Here is a 24486-nt window from a genome sequence, read left to right on the forward strand (position 1 = left end):
TGCTGCTCTAATTTACACGGGGTCCGGCACAGACTAGCTCCCATGATCTCTGATGTTCCCATCCCTCCCTTTCCCATACCAGCTCAAACACAGCAGGGAATCCAGCCCCTTTTCTCTAAGGCCCCAATTTAAACCCATTGTCATGAATGAGAGTCCTTCCATTGATTTCAGTGGTCTTTGGATCAGGCCGTAAGTCCATTCGTTCCACAGAATGAAGAAAGAGAAAAATAAATTGTTACCTATGAAATTATCTCTGGAGGATGAATGCTCACTGCCATGGTACTTCTCCCTTTGAGAATATGGGCAGGTCTACACTACGGCATGGATCAATGCTCTGAGATCGATCCACCAGTGGTCAATGTAGCGTGTCTAGTAAAGACCCACCAAATCGACTGCAGATCACTCTCCAGTCTATCCCTGTACTCTACCCCGATGAGAAGAGTAAGGTAAGTCGACAGGAGATTTTCTCCTGTCAACCCCTCGCGGCGTAGACCCCGCGGTAACTTGACCTAAGGTACATCGACTCCAGCTACGTTATTCACATAGCTGGAGTTGCGTAGCGTAGGTCGACTTACCGTGGTAGTGTAGACAGAGCCTAAGAAACTTAAGCACAGAATTGTATACCTTGTAAAGGCCTGTATTCAGCTCTTGGAAGGCATGTTATTTCCATGTATAGATTATGCCTAAAATTTAGGTTAAAAAACAAAACAAAACCCAAACAGTAAAATGCTTTTAGAAAAACTAATATATAAACAAATATTTCCATGTAATTCAATAAATTAAATGAAGATAGATTTGTTTGGATTTTAAAATTCCCCTACCATGTTTGCAGTGCAGGGAGAAGAGAATGCCTATGTGTAGACGTCCGGGGTGGGACTCGTCTCTCGCAGGGGAGAGTGGGAGCCAGGCCGCCTCACTCCACAAGGCTGGGGCACAAGTCAGTCTCGCAGGTCCAAGGCCTAAGTCGGGGCGGGGTCGCAAGCAATCAGTAGTCCCGGGCTCAGGCCCTCAGGCAGGGGCTGAGCAAACAAACAGTTAGTTCGGGGCCTCAGGCCCTCAGGCAGGGGCTGAGCAAACAAACAGTGAGTTCAGGGGCTCAGGCCCTCAGGCAGGGGCTGAGCAAACAAACAGTGAGTTCAGGGGGTCAGGCCCTCAGGCAGGGGCTGAGCAAACAAACAGTGAGTTCAGGGGGTCAGGCCCTCAGGCAGGGGCTGAGCAAACAAACAGTGAGTTCAGGGGCTCAGGCCCTCAGGCAGGGGCTGAGCAAACAAACAGTGAGTTCAGGGGCTCAGGCCCTCAGGCAGGGGCTGAGCAAACAAACAGTGAGTTCAGGGGGTCAGGCCCTCAGGCAAGGGCTGAGCAAACAAACAATAGTTCAGGGGCTCATGCCCTCAGGCAGGGGAGGAGGAGAGACTGCCACCCGGCATGAGGTGGCAGGGGGGAACACAGGCCCACCCACTCCACTGTGTTCCAACCCGGGGCCCTGTCAGCAGCAGTCCGTCTGCTGCTGGGTCAGTGGGGATCCTGACCGCAACACACTGACATAGGTTCGGGGTCTGCTATCCCCGGGCCACTTCCCATCTCCTCCTCCATGGGTACCTGCACGTCCTGAGCCTCGTCCGCCGTGTCCCAGATCATGGGCTCCTCAGGGCAGCAAGCGCTAGGTAGATTGGGCGGCTCCTCCAGAGCCTCGGTGAGGGGAAGTTCAGTTCGCTCCTCCAGATACTGGGCTCGGGGCAGGCTCGGCCAGTCCTCCTCAGGATACCGGGCTCTCGGCAGGCTCGGCCAGTCCTCCTCAGGATACCGGGCTCGGGGCAGGCGCAGCCCAGTAGGAGCTCGGGCACCAGCATCTGCCCTCTCCCGTGGTCGGGCCGCCACTGAGCGCTGGGGCCGGGCCTTTATACTTCCTGTCCCGTCCCTTGACTTCCGGGGGGCGGGGACAGGCGGCGGTGACTCCGCCCACTCCGGCAGTTGTTCTGGCTCGTCCCTCGCAGGGCCGAGTGGGAGCCAGGCCGCCTCACTACAGTATGGAAAGGTAGTTTTACTTTCCCTTGAACTACTTTCTTGTTAAAAATACAGACTATTTTAGAAAAGACCTTGACTATTAATTAAAGTTAGCTGACTGCTGATTGCAATTGTTTTAAGAAGAAAGGTAAACTAGTATAATAAAACAATAGCTACAAGGAGTTCAGCTTTCATGAGCAATGTCCCACCCGTACATTAATATAATATTGATCCAAAATACTTCAATATCTTGGAAAGTCAGGAGACAGAACTATCTGAACATTTCAGACTTGATTTATACCTGTTATTTGTGTGTCTCCATATCAGGTAGATATCCATGTTTTCCAAAATGTAGCTCTTTCTTTGAGCCCTGCACAGCTGGAATCATGATAACAAAGGGAATTTGGTTATGTACCTGAAGTGACACAAAACATATTCCCAACGAAAAAGACTAAAACTCTAGAACATGTCTAATCTTTTCTATTAAATATGTGGTATGTGTGTATATATATATATATAAAATACACTAGCATGTTATTTCCTTGTTGGGAAACTGAGTGTACTCTATCTTGTAGATATATGTAATTACATATGAATAATTAGTTTGCTACATATTAAAATCAAACATTTTATCTTTCAGCCCAATACTGTGTTTACTCTCCCCCCCCCTCCCCCCATTAGAGGAATCATATTTTATTCCCAGAGGATCCTGAAGAATTAACATACAGGTGGAATTTACTCAGTAGTCTCTAAGAAATTAGCCTACTTTTTTAACCCCATTTTGCATACACAAACCTGCTAAACAGACCTTCTGTGAGTGAGTTATTAGCAATTAGCCCTAATTTGTTTAGAGTGTACTGTTGCAGCATTACAGTGGTAGACAAATGCATTTTGAGTGAGGTTTGTTCTTTAGCAGTAAAATAACAGGCTGAGGTCACTGTAATTATAAACAAATGTTTGAAATGCAGACTATTATTATTATTACATTCACTGCCAACAGCCTTCACTTACTGTAATTACTTTTTCATAAGATTAAAACCCCACCATGTTCTGCTATATATTGCAAGCCAACAGCTCACGGAATGAGGTGATTCATAAACTGCTCCGCTTGTCTTGTTATGAGCATGCTCTAAAGCCAAGCCAATCCCATTGTAAGATACACTCCCTCCTAGTGCCACAAAAAACCTATATGCTCTTGTAGAGCCAAAAATGCACCGCACCAATGGGGCGGTTTTATGTAGTATTATTTTGGAATTCCATTTTTTAATCTCCTCAAGCATGGCTACTCCTAGGGTTCCTTTACACAAGATATGCCCATCCCAAGCCCTAACGCCCTCTCTATGAGAGCCACCTCCCTACATTTCAATATGGAGTCTAATGAGCTATACTTGCCCCAAGTTATCAGCAATAATTAATCTGTAGCTCCTTGCAATCTTCCATCACCTACTCACTGGGTGGGTTCTGTCATTTGCTCTTAGAGTGGGGCAACCTGCCACCGTTTCACCCAGCACAATTAATGTAACACTGGAATAAAACAGTGGTGAATCAGGCCCTTGGCACTGAAATGGGAAATTGACTGACTGCTGCTAGTATTTTTTTTTTTTTTTAATTTGCCCACTGAGCCATTTGGTGGCCAGCAGTGGTCAAAATGGATTGAGCACAGAGCCAGGAAACCAGTGACCATGGTGAAATCTTGCCCCATTGAAGACAATGGAAGTTTTGCCATTGACTTCAGGGGGGCCAGGAGTTCATGTCTGGATTTTATTCCTGACTCTACTGTTGACTTGCTATGTGACCTTGGGCAAGTCACTACGGTCAACATTTTTAAACGATGGTCCAGCTTTTGAGTGCCCTGCTTGAGACACTGTGGGTCTGATTTTGAGAGGCGAGGAGTAACCACAGCTCCCATTGACTTCAGCAGCAGTTATGGGTTACTCGGAATTTGAAATAGCTGTTTCCAGATTTTTCTATTTGGGCATTTGATATCCGTAGCCCACTTTTGAAAATGTTCCCTGTAGTCTCTCTGGGACAGATTGTGATATCAATTTTTAGCAGACTCCCATTGATCTCAATGTGATGATATGGTTGTCTCTGCATCAGTTATACAGACAGTTAACTTATATGGAGCTATTATAAGGTGGGTGCATAATTGTTTGGAAAACCATTCCCAGAGAGTAGTTATCAGTGGTTCATAGTCTGGAAGGGCATATCAAGTGGGGTCCTGGTGGGATCAATTCTGGATCCGGTTCTGTTCAATATCTTCATCAATGATTTAGATAATAGCATAGAGAGTACATTTATAAAGTTTGCGGATGATACCAAGATGGGAACTGGACTAGAAAACCTCTTGAAGTCCCTTCCAGTCCTACGATTCCATATTTTCTGTAAAATGGGGATAATAAAAATTACCTCAAGTATTTAGGCATTGACATCTGTAAGTAGTAGTTAATAAGTAAGTAAGTAAATATGTAGGTATAAATAAATAAACACCTTTCCAAAAATTGCAGTTAATTTTTTTTATTTTAATAAAATAAAAATATAAAGTCTCATAGGAAGTATATTCTTAAAAGCCCAGTTTTGCACAAGGAATTAGGCAGGTATTTGCTATCCAACCTAGAGATAACCATAGAGAGCCAAATTAAAAGTAATACAATCCAACTGTTAATCAAATTTACCCATGGATAGCTGTGCTACTTTAAAGCTCAGCTGGTATTTCTTATTCTAGAGCAGTACAAAATCTTCCTGAATCTCTTTCATTCCCTCAGTACAATCTGTGTAGTACAGGGGTGCTAGAACTACAGCTGCTCAGCGTGTGGGAGCACCCCCTCACTTGAAGTGGTTTCCATCATATTTACAGTTTTGTTAATTGGCTTTCAGCCCCCCAACTATAAAATTGTTCCAACACCACTAGTGTGGTACCTTTGTTTCTAAAGGACTTTCACAATTGTATAAATAAATAAATAACACAAGTTGCTTTCCCAATACTTGTCTTCATTTCCCTAACAAGGATAGTTATCTAGGACCAGAGCAGGAAATTATTAAATTATATGACTCTCTTTTGGTTAATTTGCTTCCTGACTCCATGACTCACTCATGATTGTATCACACCATGGCCTTCACTTTCCTCAACACTACGAGCCTGCACTGTTTTTGCTTTTGCAGCCCTTCAGAGACAGAACTTGTAGAATGTCTGTAGTTTCAGGCCTCTGAATGAAACTTAAAGCAGGTCACATTTTATATGGCAACTTTCCTTTCTGATGTAAACAATGTAAGGACTCTATGGCAACATGGCTCCTACAAGAGCAGGGCTGCCATGGGGGGAGGGGGGATGAAAACTCAGGGAATTCTGTGGGCAATTTTCTCCATGTCAATGCTTCTATCTTGTATGGATGTCCTAAAATCCGCTTTCTGGGATGGAACCACCAGTCAGTTTCATGGGGGAGTGAAAACAACCCACTGATAGAATTATTCAAAGGAAACTAAGAAACATGCTGGTGTGGTTTCCCACCCCCTATAAAAAATGTGAGGAACCATGTGGCCAGATAATGCCCTTGAAATCTGTTTGCAGACAGAGCCTTCCACACATGTATTCCCCTGCTCTGCGTAGTGGTAGAGAGAGAGTCGCATCTAGCATCACCTTCCTTATTCCTTGGAGAGCCACAGAGGCCTCTCCAATGGGTCAGAATCCATGTGGTGGAAGTGGATGGACTTGGACTGGTAGATGGTGACCATGGGTGGGCCAAGGTGCTGAATCCCTGTCCCTCCACCCTTATAACCAGCACTACACAAATCGCTAAGGGTATATCTAGACTGCAATCACTGGATGTGATACCCGACATACCCGAACTCACTTTAATCTAGCTAGATCAGGTCCCAGAGCACTGACACTTTGGCAGTGTGACCTCAGCACAGACTAGCCCTGTTTCTAATTACACAGGGTTCAGGGCGGGTTTGGATAGCCTGTGCTGAAGCTTGTGCTGATGTGGCTTCACTGCTCCAGGACCTGAGCTAGTCTAAGCTAGATTTTAAGATTTTGGGGGCAGGGTTTCTGCTGTCCATGTGGACAGCACCCAGCACAGTGTGTGTGCTACTGAAATTTTAGTGATCAGGTGATCTGCCTCTGATCTCTTTTCTGCTGATCCTTTTGGTGCTGGGAGTTCCAGGAGCAGCCATAGTTTTTGCCTATATAATTTTCCGCTTTCCTCTCCTTCTCCTCTGCTCTTGCTCTGTGTTGTCCTCTATCCTCTTCTCCTTGGGCTGTCTTGCTTTCTTCCATGTCAATCCATTCTCTTCTTTGCCTGGGAAGGCAGAAAAGTTAACCTTACTGCTATGCTCTTAGTGTCACCATAGAGCAATGCAGAGGTCAGAATTCAAGTAAGAGACATTCTCCTGCTAGACGATCAGCAGAGTGTTAATGCAGTGGTTCTTAACCCACGTACCTCTGGGGGTAGGCAGGTACATCAACTCATCTAGATATTTGCCTAGTTTTACAGCAGGCTACATAAAAAGCACTAGTGAAGTCAGTACAAACTAAAGTTTCATACAGACAATGACTTGTTTACATGGCTCTATATACTATACAGTGAAATGTAAGTTCAATATTTATATTCCAATTGGTTTATTTTATAATTATATGGTAAAAATGAGAAAGTAATCAATTGTTCAGTAATAGCGTGCTGTGACACTTTTGTATTCTTATGTCTTATTTTGTAAGCAAGTAGTTTTTAAGTGAGGTGAAACTTGGAGTACACACGACAAATCAGACTCCTGAAAGGGGTAGAGTAGTCTGGAAAGGTGGAAAGCCACTGTGCTCATGTGAGGCCGCAGCAAGCATTTGAAAATATTGCTCCCAGGAAAGTAATAATTTTCCTCAGTGGTATTCATTGTATGTATAGGCCCATACCATGAGCAAAATAACCCTACAAAAATTCAGGTCCAAAATATATTTCAAACTGAGTGTTCAAAGGAATCAGAACTTCAGACTTTATGCATGTCAGTGACCAGATGCCTCTATCTCTTATCATATACACACACTATTCCTTTTATGCTCCATACGCAGTTATCCACACCCTCCTCCTATTTCAGGCACAAGATCTATCTGTAAGTTTCATACCTAATTCAAACACATTAAACAGAGTAGTAAGTCTTCATTAGTTTGATTAACAACCAGCTAAAAGCATGTAGCAAATGACTGAATTCTCGGTCTGTCATTCAGTTTCAGCTACATGCATTGCTACAATTTCATTTCATTAGGGTTACCATATTTTGTGCCTCCAAAAGGAGGACACTCCACGGGGCCCTGGCCCCGCCCCCCGCCCAACTCCGCCCCCTCCCCAAAGTCTCCGCCCCCTCCCCTGCTTCCCGCGAACATTTAATTCGCGGGAAGCCTGGGCAGGTAAGGGGGGTGTGTGGGGGGAGGAGGTGCGGCCCAGGCTGGCCCCCCCGGCGGCTCCAGCCTGGGTCGGCTCGGGCCCTGGGGTGCCGGCCCTGGCCCCCGGCCGACCACCCCCGGCCCGCCCAGCACTGCCGGCCGGCCCCCGGCGGCCCAGCGCACCCCCCCAGCGGCCCAACCCCGCGGCCCAGCGCACCCCCCCGGCGGCCCGGCTCCCGGCCCGACCCCCCGGCTCCTGGCCCCGCGGCCCAGCGCACCCCCCCGGCACCGCGGCCCAGCGCACCCCCCCGGCGGCCCGGCTCCCGGCCCGACCCCCCGGCTCCCGGCCCCGCGGCCCAGCGCACCCCCCCGGCCCCGCGGCCCAGCGCACCCCCCCGGCGGCCCGGCCCCGCGGCCCCGGCCCGGCTCCCGGCCCGGCCCCGCGCACCCCCCCGGCGGCCCGGCTCCCGGCCCGACCCCCCGGCTCCCGGCCCCGCGGCCCAGCGCACCCCCCCGGCGGCCCGGCTCCCGGCCCGACCCCCCGGCCCAGCGAACCCCCCCGGCCCCGCGCACCCCCCCCGGCGGCCCGGCTCCCGGCCCGACCCCCCGGCTCCCAGCCCCGCGGCCCAGCGCACCCCCTCGGCGGCCCGACCCCGCGGCCCCGGCCCGGCACTGCGCCCCTGGACCCCGGCCCGGCACCGCGCGCCCGGCCCCGCGACCCCGGCCCAGCCCTCCCTCCCGATTTTCCCAGACATGCCCGGCTTTTGGGGATTTCCCCCCGGACGGGGATTTGAGCCCCCAAAAGCCAGACATGTCCGGGAAAATCCGGACGTATGGTAACCCTAATTTCATATTCTTCGCAGCCCTGCAGCGGAATTACAGCCTGGGATTTAATGCAGTACTGGAGAATATGTTATTTTACATGCATTGCTACAATTTCATTTCATTAGGGTTACCATATTTTGTGCCTCCAAAAGGAGGACACTCCACGGGGCCCTGGCCCCGCCCCCCGCCCAACTCCGCCCCCTCCCCAAAGTCTCCGCCCCCTCCCCTGCTTCCCGCGAACATTTAATTCGCGGGAAGCCTGGGCAGGTAAGGGGGGGTGTGGGGGGAGGAGGTGCGGCCCAGGCTGGCCCCCCCGGCGGCTCCAGCCTGGGTCGGCTCGGGCCCTGGGGTGCCGGCCCTGGCCCCCGGCCGACCACCCCCGGCCCGCCCAGCACTGCCGGCCGGCCCCTGGCGGCCCAGCGCACCCCCCCAGCGGCCCAACCCCGCGGCCCAGCGCACCCCCCCGGCGGCCCGGCTCCCGGCCCGACCCCCCGGCTCCCGGCCCGACCCCCCGGCTCCCGGCCCCGCGGCCCAGCGCACCCCCCCGGCCCCGCGGCCCAGCGCACCCCCCCGGCGGCCCGGCCCCGCGGCCCCGGCCCGGCTCCCGGCCCGGCCCCGCGCACCCCCCCGGCGGCCCGGCTCCCGGCCCGACCCCCCGACTCCCGGCCCCGCGGCCCAGCGCACCCCCCCGGCGGCCCGGCTCCCGGCCCGACCCCCCGGCCCCGCGGCCCAGCGAACCCCCCCGGCCCCGCGCACCCCCCCGGCGGCCCGGCTCCCGGCCCGACCCCCCGGCTCCCAGCCCCGCGGCCCAGCGCACCCCCCCGGCGGCCCGGCTCCCGGCCCGACCCCCCGGCTCCCGGCCCCGCGGCCCAGCGCACCCCCTCGGCGGCCCGACCCCGCGGCCCCGGCCCGGCACTGCGCCCCTGGACCCCGGCCCGGCACCGCGCGCCTGGCCCCGCGACCCCGGCCCAGCCCTCCCTCCCGATTTTCCCGGACATGCCCGGCTTTTGGGGATTTCCCCCCGGACGGGGATTTGAGCCCCCAAAAGCCAGACATGTCCGGGAAAATCCGGACGTATGGTAACCCTAATTTCATATTCTTCGCAGCCCTGCAGCGGAATTACAGCCTGGGATTTAATGCAGTACTGGAGAATATGTTATTTTAAATGTCTAATCATTATGAATTCATTTGCCATTCTTTTTAGAAGCACAGATCATAATGAACTCATCTGTTATTCATGTGAATGTCACATGTATTCCCACAGGAGTTTTATTCTAATTCACTATGAGTTAGTGGACTCTTAAAATAAAATGCTGTCCCTTTTCCACACTGAATATGTTTCACTTTATAATTGTTCATCAAAGGGCAAATGTAATACTTTTCTTTTATAGTTTTCAGGTCTGATATAGTTAGGTGAAGAGCTAGTTCTAAAAATATAAAGGCCACTTTGGAAATGTTTTAAACTATTGCTTTATATTGTAAATGTCAAATTTAAAATGTAATGAACGAGATCACTAAGTTAGAAATTTAAAAATGTATATGTGTTCTACTATAAGCATCCATACTTAAGTCACATGCATTTTAGCTTTGTAAAATAGAGTACATTATAAACTACACTGTACCCCTTCATATAATGGTGAGTGGTAAACAATGAAATACACATGAATTCAGCACTTTCAGTATTCATGTTGTGGTCACACGGACTACCAAACAGCTGTTCTATTGTATTATAGTTTAGAGATTGGACACTTACAGGCTACCGTAGGATCTGAATGTGATGAAAACTGGACAATGGGACTTTGCCCTATGAAAACAAACACAGAATAAGCAAAGTAGAAAAACTGATAACTCATACAGTGCAATTGCTTTTCACAGAGGTCAAATTGTCTTTTTGGGTTTTTTTAATGATATGATAGAAAAACATTTTAGAAGTCCCACATCTGAAACATTATATGCAAGAACAAAACCTATGAAAGTAGAGTCCTGAAATGTTCCAGCATTTGGTTACATTTGACATGCTAGTTTTGATTTCACAGTAAACTCTCCTTTGTATGTCACCCTTCAAACAGTGTGCCACGTCACAATGACCCTTCTGCTCCTGCATTACGCTTCAGAAATTCAAACTAAAAAATGAAAGATTTATTATAAAGAAATGTTATCAGCGGAGATGGTACCAAACTAAAGCCTCGGTTGCAAATGGAATAGAATGGCTTCATTATAGGTGCAGCTACTAGTGACTCACAGCCAAAGGAGATATCTTTTAGTTTTTAGTGTTTGAAGATCCAGGTTCATTCCCCACTGGTGACTATTTAGTCTGGATAAATGTGGCCACTATTCATTAAGTAAACACCCCCACTCTGAGCTTGTGATGTTTGGATCCAAACTTTGTAGCTCTGGACCATATTTTAAGGTTGAGGGCTCAAAGATTATTTAACAAAACAGATGAGCAACAATGTTTTTCTATTCATTTACTATGACTTACTTCATTGTTCAAGAAATATGATTTACTTTACTTTTTTTAGACTAAATAACAGTCGAGTTAAAAGAAAATAAGTTTTGTTTTTAAGAGAGCAATGATGTCAGGTGGAAATGATTACAGGATGTAGTTCATATACAAAAAAACAAAAAGAAAAGCTGTTAGGGGTAACAGCCAGCTGTCATTCAGGATAAATGTAAAAAGCAATTAACCTCCTTTATAACAGAAATAATAGGAGACAGCTCCCAAAAAACAGGCAACATGCAAAGCTGGCATAAGAGTTGAGTCACATGGTGTGAGGCTTTTTCCATGGGGTCTGACTGCAAATGCAGGGGCACTGGGGATTCTTTGATGGAGAGGTGTATGTGTGTGAGGAAGGGAAAGGGAAGAAATGCCACAGAAACACACAAATAAGGCAGCAAGGAATTCCCAGAGAAAGCCAGAGAATCAGATCACTTGTAGTGTCACTTTGAGAAAAAGCTAAGACAGACTTTTGGGTAAAATGCTGGCTAAAAAGAGGCTTGGAAATGTGAGCAAAAAAATCTGTCTCCTGTTCTTGGATTCCTTCCATCTTGAGAGAAACAGAACTTTATATTCTTTGTAAATAAGCAGGATGGAGTCAGGTATTTCTTTGATGCAACCTTCAATTTCCACTAACAGAAACAACCCACAAGATCCCAAATATTGGCTAACCACTCAAGTCAAAAAGGGTAACAATACATTTATCAAGTAGATAAGCAACAAGAGAACAGTGAATGAGACAGGAGAGCCTCTACAAGAGACCACTGGTAGTTTATTAACTAAGGGAATTTTCAGAAGGGTGACGAAAGGAATGCACATATTTTACAAGACAGTAAGAAATATAGAAGGAAATCAGGGCCACAGCGTAAGATATTAATAGCTAACTTGACATAGGAGAATCTTAGCAGGAATATTTAAAACTTCATTGGAGTCAGGAGATGTCTCAATAGACTGAAGGGTAGCTAAATCACACCTCCATTTAAGATGGGAAACTACAGATTTATAAGATATACATTTATTTTAAGTGTATAAGATACAGATATACACTTGTTTTATATCCATGAAACTCTATTGACTTCAGTGGATTTACTCTTATTTATACATGTATGAGGGCAGATTTGGCTTTAGCAATAGAAAATATAGTAGAAAAGAAAAACAGGGGTACTGCAGAAGTTACTACTCCTACAGGAATATTACCAGAAAGCTATGATTTGGGGTATGTCTACACTACGGGATTACTCTGAATTTACAGAATTCGATTTTGGGCAACCGATTGTATAAAGTCGAGTGCAGGCGGCCACACTAAGCACATTAATTCAGCGGTGTGCGTCCATGTACCGAGGCTAGCGTCTACTTCCAGAGCGTTGCACTGTGGGTAGCTATCCCATAGCTATCCCATAGTTCCCGCAGTCTCCCCTGCCCATTGGAATTCTGGGTTGAGATCCCAATGCCTGATGGGGCAAAAAACATTGTCGCGGGTGGTTCTGGATACATCCTCCCCCTCCCTCCATGAAAGCAATGGCAGACAACCATTTCGCGCCTTTTTTCCTGGGTGAACTGTGCAGACGCCATACCACTGCAAGCATGGAGCCCGCTCAGCTCAAGACAGCAGTCATGAACATTGTAAACACCTCGTGCATTATCGTGCAGTTTATGCTGAACCAGGACCTGAAAAACCAGGCGAGGAGGCGGCGGCTACGGCAGCGCGGTGACGAGAGTGATGAGGACATGGACACAGAATTCTCTCAAACCACGGACCCCGGCGCTTTGGAGATCATGTTGCTAATGGGGCAGGTTCTAGCCGTGGAATGCCGATTCTGGTCCCGGGAAACAAGCACAGACTGGTGGGACCGCATAGTGTTGCGGGTGTGGGATGAGTCCCAGTGGTTGCGAAACTTTCGCATGTGCAAAGGCACTTTCATGGAACTTTGTGACTTACTTTCCCCTGCCCTGAAGCACCAGAATACCAAGATGAGAGCAGCCCTCACAGTTGAGAAGCGAGTGGCAATAGCCCTGTGGAAACTTGCAATGCCAGACAGCTACCGGTCAGTCGGGAATCAATTTGGAGTGGGCAAATCTACTGTGGGGGCTGCTGTCATGCAAGTAGCCAAAGCAATCACTGAGCTGCTGCTACCAAAAGTAGTGACTCTTGGAAATGTGCAGGTCATAGTGGATGGCTTTGCTGCAATGGGATTCCCTAACTGTGGTGAGGTGATAGATGGAACCCATATCCCTATCTGGGCACCGGAGCACGAGGGCAGCCAGTATATAAACCGCAAGGGGTACTTTTCAATGGTGCTGCAAGCACTTGTGGATCACAAGGGACATTTCACCAACATCAACGTGGAATGGCCGGGAGGGGTTCATGACGCTCGCGTCTTCAGGAACACTACTCTGTTAAAACGGCTGCAGCAAGGGATTTACTTCCCAGACTAGAAAATAACCATTGGGGATGTTGAAATGCCTATAGTTATCCTTGGGGACCCAGCCTACCCCTTAATGCCATGGCTCATGAAGCCATACACAGGCAGCCTGGACAGTAGTCAGGAGCTATTCAACTACAGGCTGAGCAAGTGCAGAATGGTGGTAGAAGGGTCGCTGGTGCACGTTACTGACTCGCTCAGACCTCAGCCAAACCAATATTCCCATTGTTATTGCTGCTTGCTGTGTGCGCCACAATCTCTGTGAGAGTAAGGGGAAGACCTTTATGGTGAGGTGGGAGGCTAAGGCAAATCGCCTGGCCGCTGATTATGCGCAGCCAGACACCAGGGCGATTAGAAGAGCACACCAGGAAGCGCTGCGCATCAGAGAAGCTTTGAAAACCAGTTTCATGACTGGCCAGGCTACGGTGTGAAAGTTCTGTTTGTTTCTCCTTGATGAAAACCCGCCCCCTTGATTGACTCATTCTCTGTAAGCAACCCACCCTCCCCCTTCGATCACAGCTTGCTTTCAAAGGAAATAAAGTCACTATCATTTAAAAATCATGTATTCTTTATTAATTGATTATAAAAAGAGGGAGAGAACTGACAAGGTAGCCCGGGTGGGGTTTGGGAGGAGGACAGGAGGGAAGGAAAAGGCCACTAAAAAAGTTCAAAATAATGACAGCCTTTTGCTTGGGCTGACCACTGGGGTGGAGTGGGAGGGTGCATGGAGCCTCCCCCCCGTGTTCTTACACGTCTGGGTGAGGAGGCTATGGAACATGGTGAGCGGGGGGAGGGGGGAGGGTGGTTATACAGGGGCTGCAGCGGCACTCTGTGATCCTGCTGCCATTCCTGAAGCTCCACCAGATGCCGGAGCATGTCTGTTTGCTCATGCAGCAGCAGCAGTGTTGCATCCCGCCATCTCTCATCTTGAGCGTCCCTCCTGTCCTCACGTTGGTCCCTCCTGTCCTCATGTTTACTGGCATCTTTCTTGTACTTTGATACCGTGTCCTTCCACTCATTCAGATGAGCTCTTTCATCACGGGTCGATTGCATGATTTCCGAGAACATGTCGTCTCGCGTCCGTTTTTTTTGCCCCCTTAACTGAGAGCCTTTGGGACGGAGGAGGGAGGCTTGAAAAATTTGCAGCTGCGGGAGGGAGGGAAAAAAGGGAGAGAAGTATTTAAAAAGATATATTTTACAGAACAATGCTTATACTCTTTCACGGTACAACACTATTCACATTACACAGCACATGTGTTTTCGGTACAAGGTCGCATTTTGCATCTTAATATTGAGTGCCTGCGGCTTTGGTGTTAGAGATCACAGATGCAGGTCCAGGCAACAGAATTCGGCTTGCATGCGGCCATGGTAAGCCATTGTCTTTCAGCTTCTGCAACCTTCCTAAAAGCAGCGCCCTCCTTTCCCACATACCAAGCAAAGCCTGTTGAGTGCTGCAGTTTTCCTGTTAATGTGCAGCAGCAGAAACCAAACTAACCCCGCCCCCCCAATTCTCTGGGCTGATTGCTTTACCCTTTCCCCCACCGTGTGGCTGGTATCAGGGAAGATCCCTGCTAGCCAAATGCGAAAAGCTCAGCGCCAATGATTTACCCCCCCCCAGCTTGGCTAACTGCAGGGAAGGATTTCTTTTCAGCCACAGGCAAACAGCCCAGTAGGAATGGCCACCTCTGTCCCCTTAATTAAATTCCCGTATTTCAACCAGGTTACCATGAACAATATCACTCTCCTGAGGATAACACAGCGAGATAAAGAACAGATGTTGCTTGAATGCCAGCAAACACCGGGACCATACGCTGCCAGGCTTTGTCATGCAATGATACCAGATTACTTGCTACTAGCATGGCGTGGTCAAGTGTCCTACCATGGAGGACGGAATAAGGCTGCACTTCCCAGAAACCTTCTGGAAAAGCTATTGGAGTACCTCCAGGAAAGCTTCATGGAGATGTCCCTGGAGGATTTCCACTCCATCCCCAGACACGTTAACAGACTTTTCCAGTAGCTGTACTGGCCGCGAATGCATCCCAAGTCCTCAGGGCAAATTAATCATTAAAAAAAGCTTGCTTTTAAACCATGTTTTATATTTACAAAGGTACACTCACCAGAGGTCCCTTCCATGGCTTCATGGTCTGGGATAATGCCTTGGGAGGATTGGGAGGGTACTTCAGTCAGGCTGAGAAAAAGATCCTGGCTGTTGGGGAGAACGGAGTGCTGTGTGCTCTCTGCAAGCTTGTTGTCCTCCTCCTCCTCCTCATCTTCCCCGTCTGCAGAATCCTCAGGCATGGCTGAGATTACCTCCTCCTTGGAATCCACGGTCGGGGTGGGATTGTGGTGGCGCCCCCCCCCCCCCGCCCCTAGAATTGCATGCAGCTCAGCGTAGAAGTGGCATGACTGCGGCTCTGACCCGGACCTTCCGTTTGCTTCTTTGATTTTCTGGTAGGCTTGTCTGAGCTCCTTAACTTTCACGCGGCACTGTAGTGAGTCCCTATTGTGGCCTCTCTCCATCATGCCCTTGGAGATTTTTTCAAATGTTTTGGCATTTCTTCTTTTGGAACGTAGTTCTGCTAGCACGGAATCCTCTCCCCATATAGCGACCAGATCCAGCACCTCCCATACGGTCCATGCTGGTGCTCTTTTTCGATTCTTGGACTGCATGGTTACCTGTGCTGATGAGCTCTGCGTGGTCACCTGTGCTCTCCACGCTGGACAAACAGAAAATAAAATTCAAAAGTTCACGGGGCTTTTCCTGTCTACCTGGCCAGTGCATCCGAGTTCAGATTGCTGTCCAGAGCGGTCACAATGGCTCACTGTGGGATAGCTCCCGGAGGCCAATAGCATCGAATTGCGGCCACACTAACCCTAATTCGAAATGGCAATGTCGATTTCGGCGCTGCTCCCCTCGTCGGGGAGGAGTACAGAAATCGATTTGAAGAGCCCTTTATTCAAAGTAAATGGCTTCGTTGTGTGGACGGGTGCAGGGTTAATTTGATTTATCGCTGCTAAATTCAAAGTAAACTCACAGTGTAGACCAGGCCTTAGAGTCCAATTCTGTGAGGCGCTGAGTGCCTTCAACTCCCACTGACTTTATTTATTCAGCAGTTGGTAGGACTCGGCCCCGAGACTTGCATATCTCCCGGAAAAAATGTTTTGAGGCCATAGCAAAGAGTTAGCAAGGTGAAGCAGTGAACATCATTTGCTTGGCTTTTGATAGCGTACAAACAAAAAACAACGGTCTGCTCTATGGGATAAGTGAAAGCAGATTGGGGTGAGGATGAGAGAGGTGACTCATGCCATGCCATGAGGATCAGTATTACTGTGACTGTGCTAATGATTGCTATCTTTGACAACGATGAAAGTAACAACTGCAATGAGGCACGTTTGGCTGGAACTCTGCTGGCATTTTGCCACAAGGGGTGGTGTCTGCTATTAATTAATATACTATTTAAATCTCTTGGCTCTTGTAAGTGAATTTATTTAGTGTTTGTGAAAGATTTCAGACTGACAGCACTGACGTACTGGCATCCATATTTACATACAAATTGTCAAAAATGAGTAAGTGAAGTAAGGTGATAAAATTGATGATCTTATGAAACCAGAAGAAATGAGGAAGGAACTGCAAATCAGGATAACAGGTACAGACTAGAAATACAGGCAGATATGAGACTTAACTAATCTAGTGTATCCAGTGCAAAGAAAGGTAATGATTCTAAGAGAGGGAAAAACAAGGAAATATTAAATTAATCATAATCTGTTACAAAATCAGGCACTGAGGGTATGTGTGTGTCATTACAAATTATAATAGTCCAAAATAGCAGAGTCAATGAACAGTGGTTTAAAACAAAAGTCAATAATATTCTGTGATGCATGCATAAAGGTATTTCATACAAAGTGATTAGTGAAGCCCCATTTGGAACAACATGAGCAGTTCTTGGCCAACTTGCCATTAACAGGTTTTTTATAGTAATAGAGCAGCAGAGGGCAAGCAGAAGGACCATTTAGAAATGCGAGGTGCTACATATATTTGGGACCACTTTACTACATTATCCAAGAAAAAGAAGGGAGGAGACAAACTACAAACAGCAACATCAAAAAACATGTCCTGTGGGTTATTGTTAATGTATTTGGGACAGATCCTGAGCTATCATAAACTGTACTCCACTAACTTCATAGTAGAGTTATGTTGCTGAATTTATACCAACTGAGGATCTAGACATCTAAGTTAACTTTTGCTTTGAACATTGCATCCTGGAAAAAATATATTTTCAAAAAGTATGGGATGTTGCCTTAATATTATACTTTAGGAGTATTCCATTTCACAATGAATATGTGAAAAGAACACACATGAAAATCTTACTATCTATCCTTCTGTGGATTTACACATCTTGACATTTATTACAAAATGTTACACTTTTTATTAAAAATTAATCATTTTTCTGACTCCACTAACAGTTTCTAAATGTGACTGTTTTTAGTCTCTAATCAGAAGACCCTTTTGACATATGTACATACTGGGTTTGACAAGTCACTTTTTAGAATATAATTGTTTGCAGCAACAAAATCCAGGCCCAATGCTGCAATGGAAGTTCTGTGCACAGATGATTTTGCAGGTCTAAGATCTGTGTTTGTAGGAGAGTGAACGATAACTGAAAGAAAATATTAACTTTAAAATCACACAGAGATTGGTTTCAAAGCACGGTAAAGTTACACCATAGCTCAAAATGGGAAACATGGACAGGGTTCCAATAAAACAACATGTGGGGATCTTTGGTCTCCTAGCTGGCAGTGGTACCACATTCTGACATCAATTTTTGAGCAAAACTCAGCGGAGACTTCATTGATTGTTCCATATGTGCAACAATAGCAGGTAGGGTGACCAGACAGCAAATGTGAAAAATCGGGATGGGGGTGGGGGGTAATAGGAGCCTATATAAGAAAAAGACCCAAAAATCAGGACTGTCCCTATAAAATCGGGACATCTGGTCACCCTAATAGCAGGATATGGCCCTTGGTTGCTTGGGAACAACTACTGCTCACAGATACTGGCATACAACTTCCATTATAGTCTATGGATTTTGTGCACATGTTCAGGACCTGACTCTCAACTGTGCCTAAAATTTCCTGGGCACCAGGTGATGTGGGGAAGACTTCAAAGGAGTCAGTTATGGCTCCCTGATCTAGGGGTTAGTTTTCAGCTGGCCCAGTCTCTGGCATAGTTTAGAGCAGCTTACCCCTTCAAAAACCTGACACCCTTTTCACAGGAGATGAGGAGGAAGCAGAAAGAGCCCAGAAGCTCAGTGAGGTCCCAGTCCACTCCCTCCTTTCTCCTCCCCTCCCATAAGCAATGGGACATCTCCTCTCCCCTCCCTCTCTGGGTACCACATTTCAGCCCCAGAACACCCAGGCCTGGGAAAGTGTGGGGGGGAGGGAGGTGAATGAAGAACCACAGGAGCTGGGCAGATGTGGGGGTGATGAGAACCCCCACATTTTCAGACCCCTTAGCACTGGGAGGAGGAATCTGGGTCTACCCTAGGTGGGGAACTCTCTATATTCAGGGAATCCTTAGTGGGAAGATCTGCTAGCTTTATGACAGACTGGGCAATGGAGGCCATAAGCAGGGGGTGAGAATCTGTCCTTCTGAAGGTAGAATTTGACCTATGAATTTTGGATACTGTGGTAAGTAAAAGGCCACTCAGATTAAAAATATCTTGTCTTTGATATAACAAAAACATGGGTTCCAAAAACGTACATTTTACACTTGTTTTGCAAGGAGGTATTCATAGAATAAAGTTAGAACTGCTGTTGTGTAATATCTTAAACAATCCAGGAAAATGGAAGATAAAAATACTAAATTTTGAAAAGACCTTTTCCCCCTCTCCTTGCATTCCTCCATTTTTCCACTGCAACATATACAAACTACACATGCTCATTTTTAAGGCCCTGAATGGTCTATCCCCACCCTACCTATCATCTCTCATTCACTATCAAGATGTTGACTCCCACCCTGTTCTGCCAATGGTGCTAGTCTTCATTGCCCCCTTGTTACATTTTCAAACAAAACACCTTTGTGATTTCTCCGGTGCTCCCACTCAAGAATGAGAGGAGCTTACTGTAAACATTAGCAAAGCCACCTCATTGCCCCCCTACAAATCCCTCCTTCGAATTATCCTCTGCCATGATCCCTTCAGAAAACTTGACAATGATTAGGCAGCTGGTGTGCTATGACTTCTGCCTATCATGCTAACCAATTCTGTCTCATTGTTTCCTGTGCTTCTGTCTGTTTGTTGAAGGGAGACAAAGGGACTGATCCTACAAAGCTTCCCCATGCAAGTAGTCCTTTTGGACAATTTTTGTACACAAATTTCAACTGGTTCCTCTTGATCACTAGTGAGGCCAAATAGTGGGTAACTCTAGGGCAGCTTTCACAGAAACTACTTGTAATGTACCTGTTCTGTGGAGAAAGAGAGGACTATGGTTGTCCAGGGCTGTCATGAAGAGCCCCATTAAAGTGAGTGGCAGTTTTCCCTTGACTTCAAAGGGAGTTGGATTGCCCGCTGAGATACCCCCTTTTCTAAGCTCTAAATTTGCTTAATATTTTTAGAGAAGAGTAATGCCTGGGAGTATCCTTAAATCACTTGGAAGTATCTCCACACAAATAAGTAAGCGCTTCTTGGTTTAATTTGTCCCATCAGTATTGGTCTAACAGGATTGCCAAGAGCATTGCCGTTGACCCTGAATGTGAAAAATCAATTTAATTCAGTCCATAGGTTTTTCCTATCTTTTCCCTGGATTTTTAAAGTCATCAAGTGGCAAACTCTAGATTCTTTGTGACTTTAGAATATGAGGCTGATCTTGAGGTGAACTCAAGGGAAGAAATAGTGCTCATAAGTACCGGTAATAAGGAAAAATCACCACATTTACCATTTGTGACTGGACAAATTAGGTCTAAATTGAATTCATTTCACCAAACCACAATGCTAGTGTCTGCTCATATCTTTAAAAGATTTACATTGATGTTCATACTGATTTCACTTACTATATGTAAACGCAGAGCAGAATCAATATGCAACAGGAAAAGATCTTCTACAGTTAGCAAAATAAAGAAGCACTGTATAAAAAGAAGAAAAAGAATGAACTCAGAGTTCCCTTTAACAAGAAATGTAAAGGGAATTGAACCTAATAACACATGCACAAGATTTAACTTAAGCTAGGGGCTAATAAAAACAAATCTTAGCGTTTTGCAAAGCTGGCAGATTCTGGGGGACAAAATAACCCTTTTCTTCCAAGCATCAATGGAAATTTTCCACTGAACTTGGCACATTTTTCCACAGGTCTAAATTTCTCTCCAAGCCAAGAAGCTGATAAAAATATTTTATAATACACTTGAATTCTATTGCACTAAAAATACAATTTCACATGTTCTTTCTCTATATAATAAAATTTGACTTTATACATAACCCTGCATACTCAAGGTATGCATACAGAAAAGCTTTTGAATTAGGGAGGGTAGTAGTTCAATAACTACTCAGACTAGTAAGTTTTCAGGCAAATGGAGCAGCCAATGTGGGCTCAAAAATTGCTCATATGCAGCAATGGACAATAAAATACATTTTACTGATAGAGAGAGTGAATATTGCCCAGGATATTGAGTTTTTAAAAAATAATTTGCTTCTCTGTTCAAGAAGCGCCATGGAATCTTTAATTTTATCTGGGATAGCCACAGGAGATAAGCAGAAAGCACACCCAAGGGACATCACTTCTATATAATATAGTATTGTTCTCAGTACTGCACTTTGGAGTATCAGCTCTAGGTAAGAACGCCAGACCTGGGGGAACAACCTGAGCCCTACAATTTTCTGTCCCAAAGGCCAGAATGATGTGACCTGTGCTGTACTGATAACATTCATGAGTACCATTTCACTATGTGGTTGCACAAGCTAAGCAAATCTAAGTATTAAACTTTTATAATTACTTGGTGAATATTTTTATCCATGCTAATGTTAAATAATGTAGTGTGTTTAAAATCTAGAAAGAGCCAGAACTCAATACCTGCAGAGGCTGTTCCTCCAAAAGCAACAGAACGTGTCACTACTATGAATGAAATTAGTAAGTGGAGAAGACTGCCCTTTTTGGAAGAAGGACTTAAATGTTACTTGAGAAAGGAGAAACTGGGTTTCTTCTTTTTTAACTATTCACCAATCCCAACTAGAAACAAAGAATTCAAAGATGGGAAATGCTAAATTATATAATTTAATTCCTCTCCCTGCCTATATGGGACTGTTCTCTTCATTATTATTGCTTGCAGCTGAGATTGTAACTGATCTCATAAACAAAGCAGAGTAAGTTTTAGGCAAGCAGCAGATATCATCAATCTGGTCCTCTTAATGTACCCTTTCTACACACATGCACATCATCCATCACTTGAAATTTTATCATGTCTACTTTAAAATTAGATATGATGTGGAGTTGTCAAATGTTGTGGTTACCATAGAAATGGGGATAGACGCTATCAACATGCAAATATTTTGAAGTGGTCATTTTAACATTTGTTTCTGTTAGTTTAGTGATTTTATGTATTATTTCAAGACATAAAATTGGATTTCTTTTTGACCTGAAAGCATAACTGCAATCTCAAGGGTAAAACAAAATCTAAGAATAAATTTGTACAGGTATCATGAAAATGTAATAGCATTGGTGACATTTCTAGTCATCGTCATCAAGATCTTGTTCGTCATTATAATCTCTGGTGAGAACGTGTGGGTTACCACAGTCTTCATTACCTCGACGTGTACACAGTTCTGTGCAGGAAAGATTTTTCTAACTACAGACATAGTTGATTGTGCAGTGACCCCTACTGGCACAGGCATAAATAAGGTTTTGTAGACCGTTAAATGCCACTGGCCCCTTGAAGAATAAAGGAAGTAGTTCACCCATCCACATTTTCCATCCATGTTGCAATGGTGACCCAATATCTGGTTTATCTATATGCAAAGATATCCAAATCTTTGTTTGCCAAGATGCTCTTTTGACTTGTTCTGGAAAACTGTCTTCATATGGTGTGAGTTTGCCCAGTGACTTTTTGTTTTTCATGGCTAGATTGAGGAACAAGCAATTCAGGTTTCTGTGGTCCTTTTCTTTTTTATTCTGGTCATACAGAACTACTACCAACTTCCTTGCTGCAGAAATTGTGATCTGTCCATCACACTCTCCAAAGCAGAAGCTCGCTTTGTTTTGACGTTAAACATAGATTTTTTTCCCCAATACCAAATATTGATGACAGAGAGTCACGTCCTGTTAATGCACATACAGCAGGAAGTATGTTGCAGAAATCAGGAGTGAGTGCACCATAAATTGCATGCACAGGTATGAAGGGACACTTGTCAGTTGTGCTGATAATGGTGCCTGTTTCAATCCAGATGTTATCTAAGTGTTCCAATTTTGGAAAGCAGTGAATGGCAAAGACCAAAATATCTGCAACAGATGACCTAATTACTATGGCTCCTTTGACACCAAAAGATATGGGAATATACAGTATGAAGAAGCATCCTTGTGTCCACTTCCTCTTGAGTACTGTACAAGTCTTGAGCTTCTTCAAAAACTCTACTGCTGATGGACTTTGCTACTTCACCATTGGAAAAGCCTCCAGCAAAAAGGAATGTTTGTGTTGGGTGTGCTCGTACACTCTCAAGTGCATTTTGAACCATATATTCACAGAGCAATCTTACAAGTGACTGATTGTTGGATGCCATGTTTAGAAGCTTTTTACAGGGCTTCCATCAAGCACGTAGTATTTCTTGCATCTAATGTTAGATACTATCTGGCAGGGTCTTTCTGCAGTTTTCACAGAATTACTGTTGCCATATATGTCAAAGACTTCAATTACAGAATTAGCTTTGTTAAATCCTTTTAGGACCTGCCTCAAGTACTCAGCAGCCAATTCATCGAATGTGTGGAATTTGTCTCCAGCCATTATTTCTATGACAGCGATGGCATCTCTGATGAACACTGCGGTTTCTTGGTTGCTCTTAGCTCATGGATTCTTTCAGTTTTAGCTTCCAGCTGATGCCCTAATTCAATTTTGTCTGTTCTTCTCATTGTTCCATCAGCATAGTAGAGGGACGTAGATACAGGCCTGATTGGGTGTTGATATGAATTTATGGGCTAGTTTATTATGGCTCACCAATGATCTGACCAGAAGATTTTTAGGTTCTTGTCCCAATTCGGGCTCCAGGGTTACAGAACACAGAGTTCAGTGTCGTGAGAGGACCCTCGGGTTGTGTGGCAAGGACACTTATACTGAGGACAATACCAAATTGTTAAGATCTTTATTAAAATGAATGAAAGAATAATAAACTATATAAAACACAGTCACAAAGAAGTAATACAATTCTATGACCCCTAGTAGTAACATCTCTATTCTAAAAGACTACTTAAACTAGCATACTCACACCCTTCCCTGAAGACCTGGTAGTGGGAGACAGAGGACCAGCCTCGTCTCTGGCATGCCTGATGAATGCGATGTCCAGGCTTCCCAAATTGGTAGGGATTAGGTTCAAGCGTTGAGTAACTAAACTACATTGCAAAGCTGAGCTGATAGCTTGACAGAAGATAGGAAAAAAGCAACCCTCTTGCATGGTTTTTAATGAATTAATAGAGATATCCTATCTCCTAGAACTGGAAGGGACCTTGAAAGGTCATCTAGTGCAGCCCCCTGCCTTCACTAGCAGGACCAAGTACTGATTTTGCCCCAGACCCCCTCAAGGATTGAACTCTCAACCCTGGGTTTAGCATGCCAATGCTCAAACCACTGAGCTATTCCCCCCCATGTTATAGCAATCTTAGATGATGACCCAGCATTTTGTTCGTTTTAAGAACACTTTCACTGCAGATTTGACAAAACGCAAAGGTACCAAGGTGAGATTTCTAAAGATAGGTACAGGACTCCACCCAAGATTTAATAATCTGAAGTGCCTTCCAAAATCTGATCGGGATGGGGTGTAGAGCATGCTTTCAGAAGTCTTAAAAGAGCAACACTCCGATGCAAAAACTACAGAACCCAAACCACCAAAAAAGAAAATCAGTCTTCTGCTGTGGCATCTGACTCAGATGATGAAAATGAACATGTGTTGATCTGCACTGTTTTGGATTGTTATCGAGCAGAACCCATCATCAGCATGGACTCATGTCCTCTGGAATGGTGGTTGAAGCATGAAGGGACATATGAATCTTTAGCACTTCTGGCATGCAAATATCTTGCAATGCCGGCTACAACAGTGCCATGTGAACGCCTGTTCTCACTTTCTGGTGACATTGTAAACAGGAAGTGGGCAGCATTATCTCCTGTAAATGTAAAC

The 24486-nt window shown here is 45.8% G+C and overlaps 1 protein-coding gene and 1 long non-coding RNA gene across 11 annotated transcripts in view; one reads left to right on the forward strand and one right to left on the reverse strand.

The window, feature by feature from the left end:
* The window catches only part of AMMECR1 (AMMECR nuclear protein 1), a 152697-nt gene that overhangs the window by 18039 nt on the left and 110172 nt on the right, over positions 1-24486 (forward strand). The gene's annotated exons all lie outside the window — the stretch shown is intronic.
* LOC135973539 (uncharacterized) overlaps positions 4556-24486 on the reverse strand; it is an 87128-nt gene continuing 67197 nt past the window's right edge. The window contains exons 2-3 of the long non-coding RNA XR_010590434.1: positions 9954-10004; positions 4556-6302 (exon numbers count right to left, since the gene is read on the reverse strand). This is a non-coding gene — a long non-coding RNA (uncharacterized LOC135973539). The remainder of the gene's footprint in view (positions 6303-9953; positions 10005-24486) is intronic.

Source organism: Chrysemys picta, chromosome 9 (assembly GCF_011386835.1).
Source record: "Chrysemys picta bellii isolate R12L10 chromosome 9, ASM1138683v2, whole genome shotgun sequence".
Classification (NCBI taxonomy): Eukaryota; Metazoa; Chordata; order Testudines; family Emydidae; genus Chrysemys; species Chrysemys picta.